The sequence below is a fragment of the Diuraphis noxia genome, unplaced genomic scaffold (genome assembly GCF_037042655.1).
Source record: "Diuraphis noxia isolate RWA-SAM2 unplaced genomic scaffold, SU_Dnox_SAM2 contig0004, whole genome shotgun sequence".
NCBI lineage: Eukaryota > Metazoa > Arthropoda > Insecta > Hemiptera > Aphididae > Diuraphis > Diuraphis noxia.
Genome location: NW_028301714.1, coordinates 8,889,234 through 8,900,101, shown reverse-complemented (window position 1 = coordinate 8,900,101; position 10,868 = coordinate 8,889,234). Strand labels below are relative to the sequence as shown.

At 33.6% G+C, this 10,868-nt stretch overlaps 1 long non-coding RNA gene across 1 annotated transcript; it reads left to right on the top strand.

Moving 5' to 3' along the window:
- The first annotated feature begins 240 nt into the window (after positions 1–240).
- LOC149055673 (uncharacterized) lies at positions 241–678 on the top strand. The gene is made up of 2 exons (XR_016191707.1): positions 241–452; positions 511–678. It is a non-coding gene; the product is annotated as an uncharacterized LOC149055673 (long non-coding RNA).
- The last annotated feature ends 10,190 nt before the right edge of the window (positions 679–10,868 follow it).

The window sequence follows — 10,868 nt, the reverse complement described above, 5'->3', positions numbered from 1 at the left end:
CATGTGACACAATAATTTATACTTGATATGATGCCTCCTATACGACGAAGCAATTTAGGTAGAAAACCCGAAATGCTACAAACCAAGGTTATTACCGATCTAACCAAAGTGCACAAGAACGTGACGACCGAAATGAACGTGAAAGAATTCGGATATCACAAGCGCGTGAAGCGCGAGCGCGACATTCAACTAATAATCGCGCAAGTTTCAATCGAGCTGCTTTCAGTTGCGATGTGTCAATTGACTACAGTAACTACCACTGTGTTGTTATTGGTCCTATGAACTCGGTTTGCTCATATTGTAAGACTTTGAAATACAAAAACGAAGCAAATGGATTGTGTTGCGCAAATATGGTAAAGTGAAATTGATACCATTGGATCCACCACCTGCAGAGCCACATTGTACTCATTGGTTTCAGGAATAGGAACACATTCCAGGAGCAATCATTGAGTGTTAGTGTTATTAATCTGGAAAACCCATGTTTCTCACATGGTCAATTGTATGTTGCAGCCTGTTCCCGTGTTGCGAAACCATCAGATTTGTTTGTCTATGCGCCAGGTAATCAAACAAAAAACATCGTATATCACAAAGCACTGCAATGATAATAAAACTGATTTTTGTTAATAATTATGATTGACATGATTAACAATAAAGCGATTACTTACTTTTAAATGCTTATATATGTTTTATTTAATTATTTTTTATTCACATCGTCATATCACCAGGGTGACGGTTCTGTTCAGGAGAATTTTTTGCCCCGACGGGACGAGTACGGTGACGGGGAGGTGATGCAAATTAAATTAAATAACAAATAACAAATAAAATTGAATAAAGTTTGAGTCATATGGAGATGTTAGGTACATTTAACGGGCAACGAAGTGCACGGGATCAGCTAGTATTATATATAAATATAATGAACAATTCTATTTCGCGACGGTAATTATTTATCTATTATTATATAAAATTTCATATGTAGGTCAGTTATGACCTATATATTGTTTATGAATAACGATTTTTTTTTTTTTAATGCTGACATTTTCGTCAGCGACTATTGATGTGTCATATTGTAATCTAAATTCATGTATTTGTAGTTGGTACATAATATAAACATAATTATGTAAACATTTTTTGCATTTTAACTGTTATAATATGAGACGTACCTACCTACATAGAGATTAGAGATAGGTTAAAATATAATATATAATAATATATTATTATCCTTGAAAAGTGTTTTATTAAAAATTATTTTTCACGTGACTGAACGTAATAAATTAATATATACGGACCACTTAAAATACTGTATACAAGTGAAACCTCGACTACATCATATGTTATATGTGTATAGTACCACAATATAAATGATCCACCCGACATTTTATTTTTCATCGACGACCAACCGTGGCAGATTTTAGCTTATATACATAAAGTTAATCTGCAGTTATATATCATCATCGATCGCGTTAGTCGAATCCGACGAGCACAATATTGTATACATTTAGTGATTGTTATTATTATTACATCCCCTTTCCTTCCCATCCGTTTTACTCCCAACTCGTCACCCCCGTTTACGACCGACCGATTATCCCGCGGGGCTGTCACACGTAAAAAAAAAACTAATTGGCGACGGTTTACACGGTTCGGAGTTTTTAAAACGCACTGACAATGCACTCGAATGACTGGTATATATATATAAATATTGTGTAGGTAATATTTATCGTGTAAAACTGCTACAACAACACGCATGTCGATCAAACGTATTACGTATGGGACGGTCGTACACGACAATAAATATTATTAATTATTAATATTAATATTTAATAACGTATGAAATGAAGTTATAGGCCGCACGCCGATTTTATTTGAACAAGTTCATTACAATATGTACAATTGTATAATACGACTACCTACGTGTGTTTGTGTGCACAGTATTTCCCACGGACAAAAAAATCGATATTGTTTTCATATATATATATATATATCTACACACACACACATATATATATATATATATATATTATAACCACTCAAACCTCCGTCGTCGCCGCCACCGCCACTGCCGTCGGCATCGATAGCTTCTCTCTCACCATGTTTAACTCACTCACTCACCCTCTCTCACTCACTCACTCTACTTAATCGAATTTCAAGTGTTTTAAATCCTATGCCAACGTCGTTAATATTATTCGGTTTTAGTTGTTTGTGTTGCGATGTATAATAATGCAATATTATATACAAAGTGTATATTATAATATATCGTTTGCACGTGAAATTCTATATATAATAATTATCATAATTATAAGTCAACCGAGATAATATGCGAATTATCCTCATCACACAGCACCATATATGCGTCAAGATAAAATAAAATATTTTAATAACATATATATACCATGTAAGTAAAACTGGTGCACGTCGCATATTATGTATGAATAAACTTGGACTAATAGAAACCAAAAAAAAGTTACATACATATGTATAATATTAGTTAATATGCAAAAGCCATTTTTGTTCTCGGCGACAACAAAATAATATAATAATACAATACCTATATATATATATATATATTGGCTATACTATTATTATAGGTATAATGGATAACAACGAGGCTACGGTGTTATTATACATATGGGAAAAATCATGCGCGTCGTGACGCCTGGTATACCTGGTTGATATAATCATGGAGGTATATATAGTATGCTTGGGTACTTGGTTGCAGTACGATCAATTAATATATTTATATATTGTCCTTGTTTGCGGAGGGCTGATGATGACGGACACCGCGGTCACATCATCAACAACACATTTTTTTTTTTTTTTATTAAAATAGAAAAAATATACAATCTGTATAACATAATACAATAAGTAATTTGGAAACAACACATATAAATAATTTTAAAGAAAATGGCACTGGATTTAATAGTTGTGATTTTTATGTTTTTATGACGTTAGTAAAACTACAAAATCCCTATGAGATTATAAACCTAAGTATAGGTGTATACATAAAATAACAGTACTGAGCTTAACTTAATATATAAAAATTAACATAATAATTCGAAACCTAACTTCTGCAGTTTTTCCATATAGATAATAATATGTATCACACATGTATAAGCCATACAGAAACTAGTTTTTTATGACATTATCCGTCAGAGTATTAAAATGGTCATTCTATGTTGCTCGCAAATACATAGTTGCTATAGTTGCCACGGCTAGTCTTAATATCATAAAAATAATCCAGAGCTTGATTTATGTAATGGTGGGGGTGTAGAACTGAGTATTAATTTTACAGACGTTTTAGAGCACCTACATAGCTTTATAATTTTTTTTTTCTAATTAAGACCCATATAGGACGCATGGCATGCTTAATTTAGGATTTTTTACAATATATTATACAACATTAATATTTAAAAAAAAAATATATATTTACAAAATGTATATACAATAGCATTCGGTATAATCTGATGCAGTGATAGGTATACATGCGATAATACGATAATAATTATACTTAATCGTAGTATTTAAATGAGATTTAATAATTAACCATCGATGTTTACCTAACTACTAGGTAGATCTACAACCTATCGTAATATCGTAATATCGTGGTCGATAAAATCAGAGAATATTTTTGTCCTAAAACAAAATAGAAGCCAATACGTAAAAATGAAGAAATATTCTCATTCGGGGAGTTGGTCGAATTAAAATTAATAAACATATTTATTTAAATTTATTTTGATGATTCCGTTAAAAGTTTCGGCATTTGTGAGTACTCGGTGTGAGCCTAAGTTAATCCTTATAACATGTATCTTGTTATAACCAAAATTTGCAAGTACATACCTATAGGTATACTGATTTTATCCACAACATTTTTTTTTTTTTTTTTTTTATATATATAAGAAATTTACAATCTGTTCTTAACTAGAATAATAAGCAAATGTGCATAGGGTATTTAGTATTTACATATGATTTTTTTGAGGGAAGAAGCCACCCATTGGTGACACTACTTATTTTGTCTTCTTAAATTTTTAAGTTAAGCTAATTTTAATCTTGAGACAGAAGGTCCCGACACCATCTTCGCTTAAGCCGTCTGGCAATCCACAACATAAAAACATTTTATACAAATCGATAATGTCATATAATAAATAACGTAGTTAGGTAATTGCAATATATTTAAATCTATACAATATTATAATATAGGTACTTACCTACTTATTATTTTTATCTTAATTTTTTTTTTTTTAATCAATTACCTGCAAAAGTGTGCTAGCGCTCATAACGCACGCTTATATTAATGTTTAAAACTTTTAAAACATATCTTATGAAATGTTTGATGTTTTATGCGATACTATTATTTTGTATTAGGTGGAGGCGAAACCTCCTGCACGGTTATTATAATTCTCCGTATATTATCATATTATTACAACCAGTACCTAATAATATTGGGACACAATAATGGTGTTAGTGTCATCAAAGTACCTACCTACATATATGATATATCTAATACCTATATTTCTTCTGTATACAAGTCGAGCACTGCATAATACATTAACTCGTTCTGGCGACGTGTCAGACATTTCGAAGACGATGGCCATCGCATAGACATAGACACCGCGTGTCGCGTGTGTGTTGCTGCAACAGCGGTAAATAGTTTTTTTTTCTTCTTACAATTTTCTGTTTGCCAACCGGGCACGCTCATTCGACCAACGTTCTCAGTGTTTATGTATATATAAATATATAATAGGTATGTAACCGGAACGGTAAAAATCAACCTGCACATTTTATAGTATGCTATAGCCGAGTGTTTTTACGATTTTCCGTTAGTATAATATAATAATTATCGTCATCGCGTATTTCAGCTAAATTCTACGATCCCATCGTCAAGATATCGCCGTCGACCGAATATTGAATCCGGTGCACGACATATTATACACCCGGTAATCGGTATATTTACTATTCACACGCATACCTAGCACAATTATTTTATTTATACAACTGCAGGTGCATATTATGATATTATAATGCGTTCCAGTATAATGTGCTATACATTTTAATAGACATCGCGAAGTTTGTGTCCCTACGTCCCTACATATGCATATAATATACATTTTATTGGACTCTACACTCAAAATCATATCAACACATAACATCTCTATATTTTTCTATTGAACATAATAATATTATGTCGCGAAGAAATGAAAAAAAAACCCCCGTAATCGTAAAATATGTAAATCGTCGGACTTTAAACATACATATTATTATTAAAAATATATATATTTTTCGCTTCATGTATATAATATTATCACTTTTTGGCGAGTGCCGAGTTGTGCCTACCCCATAATAATAATAATAAGTAAAGCTTAAACCCGTCTAATATAACTACGTTATCGCCCCGTGGAGGTGTAACACTGTGTAACGACCCGCCGGGCGGCCCCCGCGCACCGCACCGCCGACCTCACAATATAAATCGGGATCATCTGTATATAGTTCGTGTGCGATGCACTTGATTAATACCTACGGCTGCGGGTCTCTCGATGGATGCTGACCGTGAACCCACCCGCCGACGCCTACACACGCAGTAGGTAGTAATGTCATGTTATTCAATATCATAATATTATATACGCCACCGCCGTCCGGACAACCACGGCCGTGTACATTTTAACATAGTTTATAATATTATATTATATAATAATAAATAATAATAATACGACTCGTAATATTAATGTGTCTCGCGTGTTCACCGGCACGGCCGTGTGACTTGGTTATTATTTGTTCGTTCGTCGGGTATAGCTAAATGCACACTATGCGCGTATTGGTTGTTCGTAGTTCGCGGTTCGCGATTCTTATAAATTCGACATTTTTTTTATGATATTTACGAATAACACTCTACGCACTATTCGTGGATATTCGTTATTCGTGATTCGTGTTTTTTCTATTCGCGACGATTCACGGATATTCGTCAATAGAACAACCGCCCAAAAATTATATTTTAAGTTACCCACAAGTATACAATTATTTATACATACACACTTGCAGAGCACGTATAGCTGTGAAGCCCGTTTGAAACAGGCAATTTTTACACATCGGCGCGATGATAATAATATATGCACACAAAACGACACGAGTACTCGCTACTACTCATATAAATATATCACAATGGTATATACGATGCAATAAAAAAAGAAATATGTAAATAACAAACTCTAGCATCGTGCAGTTGCAATATTAACTAAATCGCATATTAAGTTAAATCAACATTCAACGATCCTGCGACGAATTTATTGGAGGGACACAGTATTATGGTTTGAAAATGAAAAAAAATCATATTATAACATATTTAGCCAAACGTAGTTATTGCAGTCATCGTACTCACAACATACTATACCTATATACATAACATGCATAATATTATAGTCGTACATAGCCATATAACTCGGCCTTGACCAGGATTAGACATTAGTGTGTATATTGAGGGATATTATCCATTACATGAACACTTAATAATCAATTATATTATACCCGTGATCATAGTACCTATATATATATATATAGGTGTCTATAGTGTACATAATTTATAAACAGTGAACACCAATATCAGATGTTTACGTGATGATAACAATAATAATATGTACCTATAGATCGGACCGGTGTGTTATTGATATTATACGATGAAAGTAATAATTTTGATATTATTTTCATTGTTTATCTTTTGGTATTAATTTAAATAAAAAATAAATAAATAAAATTATATTATGAAACCATTGGTAGTCATATAAAATAATGCGATGGTATATCCATGTGTATATATATATAGTTATATTATATACGATAAACGCCACTTGATTTCTCGACAATATACACCGCTGCAGTGGTGCTTTCGATAAGACTATAATATTATAAGAGTACACACGATGATGTTTGTATTATTGTAATACGCCCGCGGGACCGACTCGTCGAAAGATTAAATAAATATTTGTTGTATACGGCGGCGCTAGCGCCGCGGCAATTGTTTCGACGAAACGATAGTTCTCGTCGTATTATCAAATCATAATGCCATAATGCTACACAGTTATATAATGAGAATAATAATATGCCTAGAAAATTAAAAACGTCATCGTCGTCGATCCGCGCCAGACATCAAAATCATATCGAGCGGATTCTGCACTTTTACACACACACACTGCCGCGCAAGAATACGAGAAAATAAAATGAAATAATTGTTATAATCAGTCAAGCTGCAACTAAACTAAATATAGTGTCGTATAAACGGACAAAATAATATTTATTAATTATCAATACGGTCACGTGTGTAAAAACTGTTGTAAGGATTTTTACAAAAGTGTATAGCCATCGGTTGTTATTTATAATTACTTTATAGGTACACTATTTGACGGGAGCACGGAAAACTGTTGTCGCAACGATGATAATATTATCGCAATGAAAATGGAAACTGACATGTTGTTGTTGTTTTTTTTTTTTTTTTTTTTTTCATTTGCAGTGTCGTAATGAGAAGAAAAACGAAAACACAGAATAAATTGCTAATGATGTCGCGCCGCCGGCGGTGGCTGCTGCTACTGCACAGTGTTGTTCTTGGCCAAGTGAGACAAGTCGGTTGACAACCGGACAACTGCTGTTGAAGTGTATTAACGTTATTAAAAAGGAAGCGACGCGTGGGCAGTCTCGGCATAATGGGCGTGTGTATATAGATATATACGTAATATAGCATATATAACAAAATATAAAATTTAATTTACCGACGCGGCGAGTTACAATAATAATCTGCCGAATAGTCCGGCATTTCGAACTCGAAAAGACAAAAATATTAAATTTTGATACCTACTCGTACGATAAATGTGTATAGATGAAAACATGGCTTTCTTTGGAAGTGTACTACCTATTATTATGGGACGATAACAATTATTATAATTTATATCATGACGCGTATTATTGATTTCAATGCGATCGAAAAACGAATAGAAACGCGCACCGCTCTGCAACGGCGTGCTGGGAGGGAATGGCGACGAAAAACCGTCCGTTCGATAAACATAACGACGCTAATCATGATGATGATGATAATAATTATTATTATTATTGTTATTTATTATGATATTACATAATATATTATTATTATTTATGTGTTTGAGGACGTATGAGCCTCTATATACGGCCTATAGGTATTATGTGGGATACGGTCGATGAAATTATTTTAAAAACCAATAATATATAATGCTATTTACACCGTTACCAACGCCCATCGGTCGGTTTAACCACGCGAGTGGTTATTGAAACGCTATACCATAATATTGTGTACGAGGTATACGAGGTTAGCGGTTCCTAATAATTTCACATTATCGACGTCTGCCCATTGTGTCTGGTCGCTCGCTCAGTGTATACGCGCCGCCATATATATATATATATATTATATACATGTATAGGACGATATACTTGTCGGCTCATTTGTATTTCGGTTCTCGACTGTCGGCCCTTTTGTTGTCGGCTATTTGTCGTGATCCATCCCCTCTCCTTTTGTAATAAGCCGCTAAAAAAAAAAAAAAAAAATCAAAACGTATATAATATGATGTAATATATTATAAGCCAACGAACGGAGAGTACAAACAGTCAATGTACAAAAAGGTATAGTATTTAGACCTCATCGCCACACGTAACTATCTTTATTGTACAGGACTTAAGTGGAACGGATTTTGATTCATTTTTAACACGTTTACCGCGTGTTTTGATCGGGACGAATATTAATATTCGAACAACAATATCATTGTTTAACGCTATATTTTACAGTCAAAACATAATATTATTATACATCATGTACAAGTAATCTGTAATCTACTAAAAATTATTATCTACTGTTAACTATTATTCCACGAAGTACTGAAGTAGGTACCTATAGCAAAGCAAATATCGATATGTTTTGTTTGAACTGTGTATTTGTGTAATATTTTATGTATAAACAACAACTATTAAACTATTAAAACAAACAACAATTAACGCACATACAAACTCGTTACTCGTTTCGTACAAAAAACTAAAACAATGTCGCTGTATTATTTATATACTAATATTCTATTGCGATGTGAGGCTAAAACTGTTACAATCAATTTAATACATAAGCCTTAAGAAAATATAGACGTTATATAATACAATTTTACAACGATGAATATTATATTATTGTCAGTAATAAAAAGTTGGTCTCAATTTAATTAAATTTTATAGGTAGTTAAATCGTAAGTATGGTAAAAATAACACACAACTGCGAATTTCAGTGTTGGTAACGCATACAAGACGAGTATCAAATGACAATCTGTTTTAAAAATATTAAAATCGATTTAACCATATAGCAGTGGCATGGTGAAGGGGGGGGGGGTCTAGAGGAGCAGCCGCTCTTCCAAATTTTGGGTGGGTGGGTATGACAATTGATCATATACTAGTGTAATAGTGATGTAACTACGTCCTACTATAGTATAAAATATAAGCAACAAAATAATCTGATTTTTTGTGTATTTGATAAAATATTGGGTGGGTGGGTACCTAGACTAAAATCTTTGCTCCTTGTGTTAAAATAGCTCGCCTCGCCACTAAACCAAAATGATCTCAATATCTCATGACGATTTTAAGTCCAAAAGACCAAAACACATTTATGACCACATTTTGGTATACAAGTGACTGATGCAATCCCCTTATAATAATATAATCGGAGGTGTTTGAGTGCTTCTATTTTACATTACACGCCACGCGTTTCTCTGCTGCAACAAAAGTCACATTTGTGGACCAGAACTATTATTATTATTCTCGAATTATACGCTTCCCGATTTTTACGTGCACCAGAAATATTTTATTTTATTTATTTATTTATTTATTTTTTTTTTTTGAACGAAATTCGTTTCGACTTCTTCCGGTACGGGTTGTATGTGTAGTATAATGTGTCGTCGATGGCCGGCCTTGGACGATCTTCGTGCGACGGAGGTCGTCGTCATCGCTGCTCTTTAAAGGGTGTCGAACTCGGTTGGCAAATCGCGAGAGAAAATGTGGGTAGGTTCGTATGAGGTATTACACAAGAGCACACAGGTTAGCCGGAACAAATAATTAATATAATATTATGTTAACATCGATGTACACTCGCAAGTTTGACGCATGCGGTCCCGACTGCGGAAACGATTACTGTCAAAACAAATTTTTTACATCTGTAAAATACCGCACCGAAAAAATAACACTAAATATACGGAGACGAAAAATATAACACGTACACCCGCCTATGATAATATTGTTATAATCTTATTGGAAAACGGGTTTTAATGCACTGAAAACCAGTCGGCAGCGGGTCCGTATTAGTTATAATTCGAGTGTAAACGGTTAGTAAATTTTTCGATTCCGTATTAGTCATATATATAATATGTCGATTATACACATAGCGTCATTAAAAAGTCATTATCCATTTATCTTTTTCTACTATTTCGCTGTGCATTACTTTTGAGCGTACACATCATACGTTTCAGATCACACGTCATGACCAGATGACCATCACAAAAACAAACTATACTACGGTCCACGACCCCGGTGACCTTTGGAGGCTTAATAAATGTATAATAATATAATGAGTTACGTATACGTTCGGATTACCGCGAAAATAAATTGTCGATTTATCGATCCCTACTCTAAACGCGTTTACGCGTCGTCGTCGTAGGTTGTTTGAGAAACATAATATATTATATGTACCTAATATTATTATTGTGTGTTGTATACGAATGCCTTCGGGAGCCGCCGCCAGACGAAGGGTGGGCGCTCTTTTAGGTCTTCTCGTTTCCCCCCTCCCTCCCGACCGTACTCCCCGCAGTCTTCGACAACAATAATAATAATATAATAAA